At 37.8% G+C, this 14,762-nt stretch overlaps 1 long non-coding RNA gene across 1 annotated transcript in view; it reads left to right on the top strand.

Moving 5' to 3' along the window:
• Nucleotides 1-6,497, top strand: part of LOC115286641 — a 15,933-nt gene extending 9,436 nt beyond the window's left edge. Inside the window, exons 2-3 of the long non-coding RNA XR_003906181.1 lie at nucleotides 4,939-5,016; nucleotides 6,435-6,497. This is a non-coding gene — a long non-coding RNA (uncharacterized LOC115286641). The remainder of the gene's footprint in view (nucleotides 1-4,938; nucleotides 5,017-6,434) is intronic.
• Nucleotides 6,498-14,762: the final 8,265 nt, after the last annotated feature.

A 14,762-nucleotide genomic window follows, 5' to 3' on the forward strand; every position in this document is an offset into this window, starting at 1 on the left:
TCTTTCTTTCTTTCTTTCTTTCTTTCTTTCTTTCTTTCTTTCTTTCTTTCTTTCTCCCTCTCTCCCTCTCCCTCTCTCTCCCTCTCCCTCTCTCTCTCTCTCTCTCTCTCTCTCTTTCTCTCTTTCTTAAACCTTTCCTCTCCTCCTTCCCCTCCCTTCTCCTCTCCTCTTTCCCACACATTCAGCACGTGTTAGTAGGCTGCTTTATTTTCATTGACTGGCTTGATGTAGGAACAGTGTCCCATAAGAAGAGGGAGCAAGCATTTCCATAAGCAATCTTAAAACAGTCCTTAAGGCCTTATGTCTCTTTTTAATTAAAAAAATTTTTTTGAGAGAGAGAGTACAGGCAGGGGAGAGGGACAGAAGGAGAGAGAGGGAATCTTAGTGAGGCCCCACACTCCGTGCAGAGCTAGGCACAGGGCTCGATTGCACAACCTTGGGATTATGACCTGAGCTGAAGTCAAGATTTGGATGCTTAACTGACTGAACCACCCAGGCACTGCAGACCTGATATTTCTTTCTTAGTAATCATCTTATACGAGATATTTCCCTATGTGGCACACACACATCCAGCCCTTCCTCCATCCAATACCCCGTGGCAACTCACCTCATCTAAGAAGATTATGGATTTGCTCCTTTCTCTTCCCCTTATCCCATTCCCTTCCTTCTAACAAGCTGAATTTGGGTGTGAGCATAGTCCGAGGGAGTCTAACCTCACCCTAATTTGCTATCTCTGAATCACGCCTCACTTAAATGAAGAAAATTCACATCCCAACCTTATACTTGTAGCAACAAATAGCTTTCATTGCTACCTCTATATGTGCCATGGAAGCAGACACAATCTCAAAGGTCCCTTCTGAGTCTAAAATTCTTAGATTCTGTGACTCTTTTTGGATTTTTAATGGGAAGTGACTGTGGAAGTCAAGTGACTCAGAAGTGGCCATAATCTGCAGACAAATCCAAGAAACAATGCCATGTTGGCATAACAATCCTCAAAGGTGTGGTAATGCAGTAAAGAGGCAGTTTTGGAGTATAGCTTGAGTAGGATCTTTCAGAATCTTTTATCTCCTCTCCAGTTTTATTTTTTTATGTCTACTTGGCACTGTATCTCAGAAATAGTTAATATTCAGTAATGCTTTCTCTCATTAAAAATAGCCAGGAAAAGGGGCAGCTGGGTGGCTTAGTAGGTTAAGCATCCGATTTTGGCTCAAGTCATGATCTCATGGTTCCTGAGTTTAAGCCCCACGTGGGGCTCTGTGCTGACAGCTCAGAGCCTGGAGCCTGCTTCAGATTCTGTGTCTACTTCTCTCTCTGCCCCTCTTCTACTCTTTCTCTCTCAAAAATAAATAAATATTAAAAAATGTAAAAAAAAAAACCCAGAATAAAACCTTTTTTCTTCATGTGGAAATACTTAAAGACATGGAAGGACTTAGGGACAATTATACCAGAAATGATTCTCGGTCAAGTTTGGCTAATTGACAGCCTATCAAAGAAGGCTTCAGAGAACTTTTATTTAACTTCCATGTGTACCCATTAGAGAATGGGAAGAATTTCTTAATTCCAGGTAAATTCATTATAGATCTGCAAGTATGTGATGATCTAAAATGCATGTGGCATAAGTACTTTTCCATTTAAAAATTGGTAACAGTTTATGATGGGTACATCAAGTTACAAATGAAAAGATCTAAAATTTGAGTCAGAGATATAGAGAGTACTCAGGTGTCTAGAACTATCATGAAGAAAGTTTTAAAGAAAATTGCTTATTATCTTTAATTCAACTGCTTAGAAACCATAATTGTTCTCAAACTAAAAAAAATCCCTCCTGCTCTTTTGCTCCCTGTCCCACTCTCTTTCTTCCCTTTCCTTGTGCCTATACTTAAAATTGTCCAGTGACTACTTGGGCAGTAGTCTGCTTGCATCTTTCTGGACACAAAGGAATCATGTCCTCATATGTGGAAGCCAGTCCTGGTGCGGTGGGAAGGGAATTCATATCGGATGTCAGATCCTGAGGAAGTCCCAGATTTGCCTGTCACGGGCTGTGTGACTTTAAGTGAATCATTTAAATAATATGAGCTTTGTTTTACCATTCTGTAAGATTAAGGTACTGCTACTTACTCCATGAAGTTCTTATGAGGGTTGTATAAGCTGTTTGTGAAAAATACCTTAACCGGTAGATTGCTACTAAGTTCTTAATTAATTAGACTTAGTGGAACAGATGTGTGGTCAGTTATGTAGGGTCCTTTAAGCCAGCTTACACTTACATATTTTCCTGAAATGCCTTTGGATTACATTACATAACCAAGTTCTTTTATGTCTAAGTGCTACCTCTGGGTGTAATCACTTATTAGCATATGGTTACTCTCTTTGTTTCTATTTTCTGATTATTTTTGGGAGAGAAAAGTTATCTGCCTTCTGGCAGCATTTTTTTCTTATTTCGATACTTTTTGTTAGATACCTTTCTCCCTAAGCGCTAACATTTATGTTAATGTGGCATTAAGATATTGCAGTAAAATTAGATATGCACAGAGAATAAAATAAACGTGTCTTCAAAAGGACATCTGCAGAGGTTCTAGAAAAGAAAAATTAAAAAATTTTCATCTGGTTATGTTATTTTTAGAAACAATAAGATTCCTAATAGCAGAAGAGGCTTTGCATAAGGTGATGTAGGTGATGTAGGATCAAACTTAACTACTGAAAAATGTAACAAGGCAATATTTCCCAAGAGTATAAATTATCTGTGAATGGTATTAGGAACAACGACATTTATTGCTCCATGTCATCCTTTAGGATACCAGATGTCAGGAAAAAGATCAAGGTCAGAAACACAGATGGTGCTCATATTAGTCAGCTCTAGCACTGGAACCAGCTAACAGGTATAAAGAAAGCTTTGCCCAAGTTGGAACAGGTCAAGCTATTTTACATAAAGTCAAACATTTTAAGGATGATTTTGCTAAGCTCATTGTTGAGTTTATTCTATTGTGAGTTTATCTTCAAACAGTATTGCACTTGGGTTAGCTGTGAGTAGCTACTAATAATTCTTTGATCTTGACCTTAACTTCTCTCACCATTTGAAGATGATGTCTGAGAACGGGCAAATTTCTGTTCTTGGGTCATAAAACAGCACTGACTATTTCCGTCATCATGTAAGACATTTAGAATTTGTTCTAGTTCTGGAAAAAATTTCTTTATACCTATTAGTGTTACCAGACAAAAATCTATTGCCTGATATGCAGCAAGCCAAGCACTGACACTATTTTTTTTTTTTTTTTTTTGTGGCTGGCAACAGTGTTTTATTGCAGGGTGCCAAGCAAGGAGAGGGGAGAAAATTTCTCAAATCTGTCTCTTTGAAAGTCTGGATTGGATATATTTCAGAATTAGAGGTCAGGATGTCACAGGGTAGTTAGGTTGAATGGAATATGCTAATTGTATATACAGAAAAAGGGAGGCATTCTTCCTTCTCAGCACAAGCATTCAGGAATCTCGTCTCTTCATGGGATCACATGTTCATTAAATGACAGTGTAAACATAAATGGAGGAGTAAGATCTAGGATGTGTCGTCACAGAGGTTACTTTTGTTCATGCTTGGTCCCTTCTGTGCAACTGGAAGAATTCTTGGTTTGCTCCCATCTCAGCTAGTTTTATCAGTGGTTGGTCCACTTGAGCAAAACAAGCTTATAAACGAGTCAGGTTGACTAGAATGGTCTTAGAGTAGAATGGTCAAACATCTGTTAACTCAGTGTGTTGGTTTCATTAGCTCATGCCAGAACTTCTTCTCTGACAAGTATGAGACTATCTGGATTCGCTGATGTTGGCCTTTTTTCTCACATAAGAGATCAACCTGTAGAGCAAGCAAATGCTGCCTAGAAATGTGTGCATGTATGTGTGTGCATGTGTGTATGTGTCAAGGGAAAGTGGTATGACTCTGAGATGCATTCCATATTTTTTTTCAGAAAGTCCTCAGCAAGGCTCTTCCCCAGTTGCCAATGCTGAATACCCACCTGTAACATATGCTTTATTGGCTCTTCTCCTTTCCTTGTCTTATTTTCTTTACTTTCTCTGGGACCACTTCCCAAATAAACTGCCTGTTCACAGTATTTCTGTTTTTGTGTAACCCAAACTAAGACAACCATTAAAATAATAAATCCTTGGGAGATGAAAATCCAACATAAGAAAGTATTCATCCCCTTTGATAACAAAAAATGTTCACATTTTTGTGGCTAGACCTTGAGGGTGTCATGCTAAGTGAAATAAGTCAGGTGGAGAAGGACAGATGCTATATGTTTGCACTCATAGGTCTAACAAGAGAACAGGAGAAACCTAATGGAGGACCAGGGGGAGGGGAAGGGAGAAAGAGAGTTGGGGAGAGAGAGGAACGCAAAACTTGAGAGACTATTGAATTCTGAAAAGGAACTGAGGGTTGAAGGGGGAGGAGGAGGGGGGGGAAAGAGGTGGTGGTGATGGAGGAGGGCATTTCTGGAGAAGAGCACTGGGTGTTGTATGGAAACCAATTTGACAATAAACTATTAAGAAAAAAAGAAAGAAAATATAATCTAAAAAAAAGAAGAAAAAGGTAAATAAGCCAAAAACCAAATAAACAGACCTTAGTTGTCAAATCACATACACATGAACACATCCATTCATGTACCTCCCACACTCAGATTGGCTTAAAGAAGTGGAAAGTACTTGAGTGGACAGTGACTTCAGCAAGGAACTTGCTGAACTATAAAGCCAGAAAATAGAAATTGTGACTAAGGTGTAGATGATAAATTAGAAGTGTGAACTACAGTCAAGAATAAAACTGAAGAAAAGAAATAAGATGCATTGGAATTTGGGTAGATTAATACAAACAGAATGAACTAACACAATTAGACTTTGGTATGTAGGATGAGATAATTACTGTATACAATTTATAAACTTCATTGTAATTCCTATTCAAAGCATTCCTGTCAATGTTTGGAATAAAAGAATGGTTGCCAATGAAGTGGATGACCAAGGAAGAATAATCCTGCAATGGAGGTACTCTGGGTGTTTTCCCCTAGCTTCCTTGAACTTTCTGACATTTGGCAAGTAAATTAATTTTTCTAGGTCTGTATTTTCCTGCCCTGGAGGTCGATATGAGCTCAAATTTTATAATGAGTATGTAAATATGAGCTCATTTTATAATGAATATGTAAAGACTTTGAAAATTTAAGAGTTTATTATTTAAAAAACGTTAGGATGTGAGAGCTAATGTTTGCTATTCTTAAATTTGTTTGGGCCTCAAGGATGTACAGTACACATTGAGAGAGCAGAACTTTGCCAGATGTAAAGTTCTCTGGGTGAAATTTCCCTTTCCAAGGGTACACATACCTTCCTTTATTTATTGACATAATTTTTTTATATAGTTAAAGTCTGCATTAAAGAACCTAATGTAGATCTTCCTTTCTTTTAGTAAGCCCCAAACACAAGCATTGTTTCCATCTCAGGATGGCTTAGCAAACTAATAGCTCGCACCCCTGAAAATCTGAAATATTTCTGATTTATCTGTACTGCTCTGAAGAAGGGACCTTCTGTCTCTTGGATACTCAACGACTCTAGTTTATCCTTGATTGTGGATTCCTATAGTATGCTCAGAACCATGAAATGTGAAATGGACCATATAACAGAATTGTCAGAGAGTTCCTTCCTTGAAGGAGTTTATAGTCTAGCTGGGGCCAAAGCGCATCCAGGAAACTAACACAAACAAATTCAAGTCAGTACTAATTCAGATCCCTATTGAGAACCTCCTATAGGTGTTCTCCAGATGCTTTGGAGGAAAATCCAACTTGTCTTTGAGTACTATGTTATGGCAATTCAGTCCATTCTGGGGGTCAGAACTGTTAATATTATTGATCAGTGTCCTTTGAAATTATCTTACCAAGTCATCTAGTAGAGTGGGAAGGTGAATGTCACAAGTAATTCCCCTTCTTCATTCTTCTTTTTCCTCTACACCCCATCAGGGAAAAACCCCTTCTATCTCTAGAACTTGCATGAAAAACCAGTGAAATAATCCAGTGATACTGCTAAGATTAGTGACCCAACCCCTCCTCAACGGGTGCATTTCTAAACCACATATGTCAAGGTCGTCACTACATATAGGTCAGTGTGTGGTTTCCTACACTGTGGCCACTCTGGGGAGAGAAAGCAGGACTGTTTTCTTATGAAAAAAAAAAAAAAAGAGTGCTCACTGAAAAAGACTGGGCAGAGATGGTGGGCTAAGAAAACACAGGAAGACCTGAAAGTCATCGAATTTATTCATCTGGAAATTCTCCCATTGGCCACTGTCCCTCTTAGGCCACAGTTAGTGTTCAGAGTGAGCTCATTCTTTTCTAACTTGCAGGCTCCAGGCCATGGGGTTGGTGAGGAGATAGCCATCAATACATGTGGGCTAGATACTTGTTTCCTCATGTTTCTAGATTAACAGATTCAAGAATTGCTGCTAGGAGACCCTTGGAGACTGAGGGAGAAGGAAAGAAGGCATATATCTTCATGGAATGGTATAGAGATTCTGAAGAAGGCAGGAGATACGGACATGGTAACTGTTATGGGGATATATAATAATTATCAGTCCTCGAGTAGTGAGTCCTAGGAAATGTATCAGGGCATTTGCATGTCAGAATATTGTATTTCTTAGTTAGCTTAAGAGAAGGGCTAATTTTCAAGAAAGAACATGGTGGTTTTTCTCACACTGACTTCTCCTCAGAAAAAAATCTTGGATTCAGTAATTTTTCCTACACTGAGGCAGATTGAAGTCATGGTTAAAAGGTCAGACTCTAGAGCCATATAGTATGATTTAAAAATCCATTCCCAACCTTTTCGAGTAGTATGAGCTTGGGCCATTTGCTTAATTTCTTTGCCCTTCAGTTTCCTTATCTCTATAATGGAGATAAAAAAAAGTGTCCATGTCACAAGAGGGTTAAGTGAATTCATAGATAAGAAATGCTTTGGCACATAATCAGCACTCAGTAGTTGTTTCCAACAGAAGCTATGTGCAAATCCACCCTCAGGCTGCATAGGCAGGGGTTGGAATACATGGGTTTTGTAGTTAGATTGGATCTGGAGTCAATCCAGTGTCCCTTGCTTGCTATGTGATCTAGGGCAAGTTATTTCATCTTTCTAAGCATCATTTACTCCATCCATAAGTTTGTATAATAACAGCATTTACCTCATAGTTTGTTCTGAGGAATGAATGAGATGATTTACATAAAGTTCTTGATACAAGATTGAATACTACTTGTTTAATACACACACAGATGCATACACAAACACTATATTTTGCATCTTACACAACTGACTCTTCGCTCTTTTTTTAATTTATTTTATTTTATTTTAATTTTAAAAAATAGTTTATTGTCAAATTGGTTTACATACAACACCCAGTGCTCTTCCCCACAAGTGCCCTCCACCATCACCACCACCTCTTTTCCCCCCTCCCCCTTCAACCCTCAGTTCCTTTTCAGCATTCAATAGTCTCTCAAGTTTTGCGTCCCTCTCTCTCCCCAACTCTCTTTCCCTCTTCCCCTCAACTCTTCACTCTTTAAAAAGAAAACCTGAAAAACCTTTATCTTCCCTAGCAAAGTAAGAATAATAACCCTAAACGGATTACGTATGTACTTGGGAAAACTATTATCCTTCTCAACTGTCCCTTTTCCCCCCTTGCTGTCTCCCATACGAGGAGCAGAAGACCAGGGAAATCTGTTGCAAAACAGGAGGGGAGGAAGAAGAGGACCAAAGCTGACTTAACACATGTCTCCTCTTCTCACAGGTTTCAGCTAGCAAGGACTAGGCATTATAATTTTTGGGGGCTCAGTGCAAAATGAAAGTTTAAGGCTCCTAGTTCAGAAGTCATTAAGAATTTCTAGACAGTGACATGAGAGCATTAAACCAAGCAAATGGCTTTCTGTAACTGCACAGTTCACATACCTATTAAGTGGGTCCTTCAGTCAGCCCTAGGGCAGCAGGAGGAATGAGCAGTTAATTCGCCTTATGTTGTTGGTGTGAAGTTCACTTTTCTGTTCTTTGCATCCTTGAGCCTGAGTTAGCCTGCGAGTTCATTCCCAGGGCTCCCTGGGAGCCTGAGTCTAAAAATATGAGGTATCAGAGATATCCTATTCCTATTTCTGAGGGGAGGTGGGTTAGATATTGGGTTAGAACTGCCTAACTCAATCAGTGTGATTAGTTCTTAGGAAATCCTCCTAATTGTAGGAGGAAAGATCATCTAGTGCAAATAGTCTAGTCATTGGAGAATATTCGTGCATGTGTGTGCCCTGTAATAATGCAAAGTGTACACTAAATATCAGTTAATTTCTTTTTTTAATTTTTAAAATTTATTTACATTTGTTTATTTTTGAGAGACAAAGAGAGACAGAGTACAAGTCAGGGAGGGACTGAGAGAGAATGAGATGCAGAATCTGAAGCAGGCTCCAGGCTCCGAGCTGTCAGCACAGAGCCTGAGGTGGGGCTTGAGCCCACAAACCGCGAGATCATGATCTGAGTGGAATGCTTAACCGACTGAGCCACCCAGGCACCCCAGTAGCAGTTAATTTCTTTTTTTATCTTTTTTGTTTTTGTTTTATTTTTCTTTTATAGTTTATTGTCAAGTTGGTTTACATGTAACACCCAGTGCTCATCCAAAACAAGTGCCCTCCTCCGTGCCCATCACCCCCTTCCCTTTTCCCCCTCCCCCTTCAGCCCTCAGTTTGTTCTCAGTATTCAAGAGAGTCTGAGAGTTCTCAAACTCTCATAGTTTACCTCCCTCCATCTCCCCAACCATTTTTCCCCCTTTCTCTCACCCACGGTCCTCTGCTAAGTTTCTCCTGTTACACTTATGAGTAAAAACATATGGTATCTGTCCTTCTCTGCTTGACTTCTTTCACTTAGCATGACACCCTTGAGTGCCATCCACGTTGTTATGAATGGCCAGATTTGATTCTTTCTCATTGCCATGTAATACCCCATTGTATATATATACCACATCTTCTTGATCCATTAATCAGTTGATAGAGATTTAGATAGGCTTTTTTCATGATTTGGCTATTGTTGAAAATGCTGCTATGAACATTGGGGTACATGTGCCCCTATAGCAGTTAATGTCTTATGCTTAACATAATTTTAACCTTGTGGGAGGACTTACCACTCCTCGAAGAGGTGAAAGCTTGCTTTTCCTTCTCCTTTGTTAGATATAACTCACAGTAGCTTGAGAGTATTAAGAAGATGAGACATGTGCAGGGAATAAAGATGCTTCAGTCTTCAGAAGCCAACCATGCATGTTGAAGAGTTACTTGTTAGTTTTATCTGTTATATACTCTTCAGGGAAATTTAGTGATGGACTTTAATCCTTTGGGAGACAATTATATGGCTCGAATCACCTATCCTTGTTTTATGTCCAGATTTGGGAGGTTAGGTCCTGGGGATGTAGCAGCAGAGACACTGGAGGGGGTGTAGGGACAAATGAGGGAGAGAAGGGAGTTTTTTTTTTTTTTAGTACCAAAATGCCTTTATTTTTTTTTCCAATATTTTATTGTCAAGTTGTTTTCCATACAACACCCAGTGCTCTTCCCCATAAGTGCCCTCCACCATCACCACCACCTCTTTTGCCCCCTCCCCCTTCCCCTTCAACTCTCAGTTCATTTTCAGCACTCAATAGTCTCTCAAGTTTTGTATCCCTCTCTCTCCCCAATTCTCTGTCCCTCCTCCGCTCCCCCTGGTTCTCCATTAGGTCTCTCAAGTTTTCCTGTTAGACCTATGAGTGCAAACATATGGTTTCTGTCTTTCTCTGCCTGGCTTACTTCAGTCAGCATGACACCCTCAAGGTCCATCCACTTTCCTACAAATGGCCATATGTCATTCCCTCTCATTGCCATGTAGTACTCCATCGTGAATATATACCACATCTTCCTGATCCACTCATCAGGTGATGGACATTTAGGCTCGAGAGAAGGGAGTTTTGAGGAAAGCTGCTTGAATTAGAGGAAGGAGAAAGGTGGTTAGGGTGAGGAGTATGGCAGAAGAGAAGAATGTAATGGGGGCTGGAGAGAGAAGAAGAGGACAACCAGGAAGAAGGAGGTCTGGTCTGGAAGGTTCTCAACTTAACCTTGGGTTAGGAAGTCCCTAAGAAGGAGAAGAATCCCCGGAGTTTAGATCCTGTAGCAGGTCCTTTCCCTTCATGGGTGAATAGAAAGCCCCAAAGGGACTTAGAGAGAATAATGCTCATTGTGGATCCCCCGGCACTATCACACCTTAACTCAATGAGTTAGTTACTTCTCTTGGTGCTGATTCAGTGTCCTTATATGCAAAGCAGGGGAGTGTGGCAGAGGGCCTTACAGAATTAGTCTGAGCCAGACCACAAATTCCAGGAAAGTGAATGAATGTGAGAAGGAGAGGAAAGGTCAGAGAGAGAAAAGAAACACATCCTGAGAGACAGGAAGGGTGGAGAGGAGGGAGGATGGGTGGGAGGTGGGTGGAGGAGAGTGAAGGATGGCCATTTTTGCCTACTAAACACTTCTTAATATGTTTTTCAATAGTAGTTTTAATGAGATATTTACATACCATAAAAGTCTCCCTTTTATACTGTGCAACTTAGTACTTTTTGGTATACTTACAGAATTGTGCAACAACCACCACTATTTAATTCCAGAACATTTTCATCACCCCTGAAAGAAACTACCCATTAGTGGTTACTCTTCATTCTCCTCTCGTGCCTGTCTCCCAACAGCATATGCCTGCTTTCTGTCCCTATGGATTTGCTGATTGTAGACATTTCATGTAAGTGGACTCATACATATGTAATCTTTTGTGGCTGGCTTCTTTCACTTAGCATTGTGTTCTTAAGGTTTATCCATGTTATAGCATGCATTAATACTTCATTTCTTCTTAATTGCTGACTTATATTCCATTGTATAGATATATCACATTTTGTTTATTCATCAAGTAAGAAACATTTGGTTGTTTCTACTTTGGAACTATGATGAATAATGGCAGAGAACATTCTCTTATAAGTTTTTGTATAAACCTGTTTTCATTTTTCTTGGGTGTATACTTAGGAGTAGAATTTCTGGGCCCCAGGGCAATCTAATATTTTTGGGAACCATCAGACTGTTTTCCAGAATTACTGAACCATTTTACACTCTCACTGGTGATGGATAAAAATCCAGTTGCTCCACATCCTTGCCTGCACTTGTTATTTTTTTTGCTCATAATCATGAATGGTATCTCATTATGGTTTTAATTTGCATTTTCTTAACAACTAACGTTGAGAATCATCTAATATGCTTATTGGCCACTTGTATATTTTCTTTGGAGAAATATCTACTTGTATGATTTTGATTGTGTTGTCTTTTTAATGTTGAGTGGTAAGAGCTCTTTATACATTCTAGATATAAATTCCTTATCAAATGACTCAAAAATATTTTTCCACATTTTGTGTTGTCTTTTCACTCTCTTGATGGTGTCTTTTGAAGCATGAACGTTTCAAATTTTGCTGAAGTCCACTTAATCTAATTTTTTCTTTTGTTCATGCTTTTAGAGTCATATCTAAGAATTCATTGTCCAATCCAGTGTCATAAGGATTTACCATTTTATATTCTTCTCAGAGTTTTATGGCTAAAGCTAATACTTTTAGATATTACTTTTATGAACCACTTGAATTAGTTTTTGTGTAAAGATCCATTGTAATTCTTTTGCATGTTGATATCCATTTATCTCAAAATCATTTGTTGAAAAAACTATTCTTTCCCTACTGTTATCAAAAATAAGTTGACCATAAATGTAAAAATTTATTTCTGTACTCTCAAGTCTATCCTGTTGATCTATATGTCTCTCTGAATGTCAGCACATTATCTTGGTTTTTGTAGCTTTGTGGTACTTTTTGAAATGTGAATTATGAGTTCTACAGATTTGTTATTTTTATTGTCCTCTTTTTGATGATTGTTTAGGGTATTTCATTTCATTTTTGTTTACACATTAATTTCTTGAATCATTTTGCAAATATCAGCAAAAGACACTGTGTTTTCCATAGGTGTTGTGTTAGATATAAAGAATAATTTGAAAACTATTGCCATCTTAAAACAATATTAAGTCTTCTGATCCATGAACATGGGCTATCTTTCCACTTATCTCTTTTTAAATGTCTTTCAACAATGTTTTATAGTTTCAAGTTTTAAGTGTTAATATTTTTTTGTTAAATATATTCTTAATCCCTTCCTCTCCGCCATCTTGTGGGGAAGAGCACTGGGTGTTGTATGGAAACCAATTTGACAATAAAATATTTAAAAAATAAAAATTAAAAAAAGAAAAATATATTCTTAATATTTATTATTTTTGATATTATTAGAAATGAAGTTATTTCTTAATTTCTTTTGCACGTTGTTCATTGTTAGTGTATAGAAATGCAACTAATATTTGTATATTTATCTTGTATCCTGCAGACTTTCTGAAGTTGTTTATCAGTTTTAATAGCTTTTTTCTGGGTTTCCTTAACTAGATTTTGTCATCTGCAAGTAGAGATAGTTTTACTTCTTTCTTTCTCATTTGATTTTCTATTATTTCTTATTCTTTCCCAATTGCTTTGATAGAACCTCTAGTGTACTGTAGGATAGAAGTGGTGAGAAGAGATATCTTTGTTTTGTTCCTGATCTAAGGGGCAAAGCATTAATTATGATGTTACTTGTGTATTTTTCATCGGTGGCCTTTATCAGACCAAGGAAGGTCTATTTTATTCATAGTGTATTGAATGTTTTGAGTATGAATGGGTTTGGATTTTGTCAAATGCTTTTTCTGCATCAGATGAGATCAACATCTAGTTTTTGACTTATACTTTACTAATATGATGTAGTAGGCCAAACCAACCTTACATTCCTGCGATAAATTCCACTTTGTTATGGTATGTAATTCTTTCTGTTTGTTGCTAGATTTGGTTTGCTAGTATTATGTTCAGTATTTTTGATTTTATATTGCTGAGGGACATTGGCCTGTATTCTCTTCTTATAATGTCTTTGTGTGATTTTGGTTTCAGGACAACACAGAATGAATTGGAATGTGTTCTCTTCTTTCTTTCTTTCTTTTTTTTTGTTAAAAAAAGGTTTATTCATTTATTTTGAGAGGCAGAATGAGTGAGAGGAGGAGGGGCAGAAAGAGAGTAGGGAGAGAATCCCAAGCAGGCTCTGCATTGTCAGCACAGAGCCCAATGTGGGGCTCAAACTCATGAGCCATGATATTATGACCTGAGCCAAAATAAAGAATTGAAAGCTTTACCAACAGAGCAACTCAGGAGCCCCTCCTTTTCTGTCTTTTGGAAGAATTTGTGAGTGGTTGGTATTAATTAGTCCTTAAACCTTTCATAAATTTCACTGGTGAAGCCACTTGGGCTTGGGATTTTTGGAGGGATGTTTATAAATGACTATTTAATACCTTACTTGTTATAATCATTCAGAGTTTTAATTTCTTCTTGAGTCAGTTTCTTTTAATGTTTTTAAAATATTTTTAAAAGTTTTTTTGAAAGAGAGGGACAGAGCATGAGCAGGGGAGGGGCAGAGAGAAGGGGAGACACAGAATTTGAAACAGGCTACAGGCACCGAGCTTTCAGCACAGAGCTGGACATGGGGCTTGAACTCATGAACTGTGAGATCAAGACCTGAGCGAACTTGACATTTAACATATTGAGCCACCTAGGTGCCCCTTGAGTCAGTTTCTATAGTTTTATCATCCTAACAATTTGTTTACTTCATTTATCTAATGTGTGGACACACAGTTGTTCTCAGTATTCCCTCATTATCCTTTATTTTTGTAAAGTTGTACTGATGTTTTATCTTTATTCCTTAAATTTTAAGATATTTATTTATTTATTTAGAGAGAGTGTGAGAGAGGATGGGACAAAGAGAGGAAGAGAGACTAAGCAGGCTCCATGCTCATAACAAAGCCCATTGTGGGGCTTGATCTCATGAACATGAGATCATGATCATGACCTGGGCCAAAATCAAGAGTTAGTGCTTAACCAATTGAGCCACCCAAGTACCCCTAATTCCTGATTTTAGTAATTTGAGTCTTATCTCATTTTCATTAGTCTAGATAAATGTTTGCCAATTTTGTTGATCTTTTCAAAGAGACAGTTACTGGTTTCATTGAGCATTCTAAGTTTTTCTAGTTTTTATTTCATTTGTTTCTTTTCTAATTTTCACTGTTTTCTGTGTCATTTGCATTTAATCAACTCTTCCTTTACTAGTTACTTAAGGTGGAAGGTTAGATTATTGATGCCTTCTTCCTTAATATGGGCCTTTTCAGCTAAAAATTTCTCCCAGGTACTGCTTCAGCTGCATCCCATAAGTGCTGGTATATTGTGTTTTTATTTTTTTATTCCATCTCAAAGTACTCTCTAATTACCTTTGTGATTTATTTTTTGACCTATTAGTTACTTAAGAAAGCATTAATTTCTATGTTTTGTCATTTTCTCAAATTTCCTTTTGTTATTTATCTCTAATTTCACTATAGTCTGAAAACATATTTGTTATGACTTCAACCCGTTAAATTTAGTGAAACTTGTTTTGTGACCTATTTTATGGTGTGCCCTGTGGACTCCTCCACATGAACTTAGAAAAACATGTGTTCTGCTGATAATGGTGGTGTGGATAGGAACATATAGATGTTTGATAGGCATAATTGGTTTATAGTTTTGTTTATCCTCTAATTTCTTACTGTTCTTCTATCTTGTTGCTGTATCCATTACCAAAAGGGATTTTTGAAGCCATCAG

Source organism: Suricata suricatta, chromosome 3, assembly GCF_006229205.1.
Source record: "Suricata suricatta isolate VVHF042 chromosome 3, meerkat_22Aug2017_6uvM2_HiC, whole genome shotgun sequence".
NCBI classification, from domain to species: Eukaryota; Metazoa; Chordata; class Mammalia; order Carnivora; family Herpestidae; genus Suricata; species Suricata suricatta.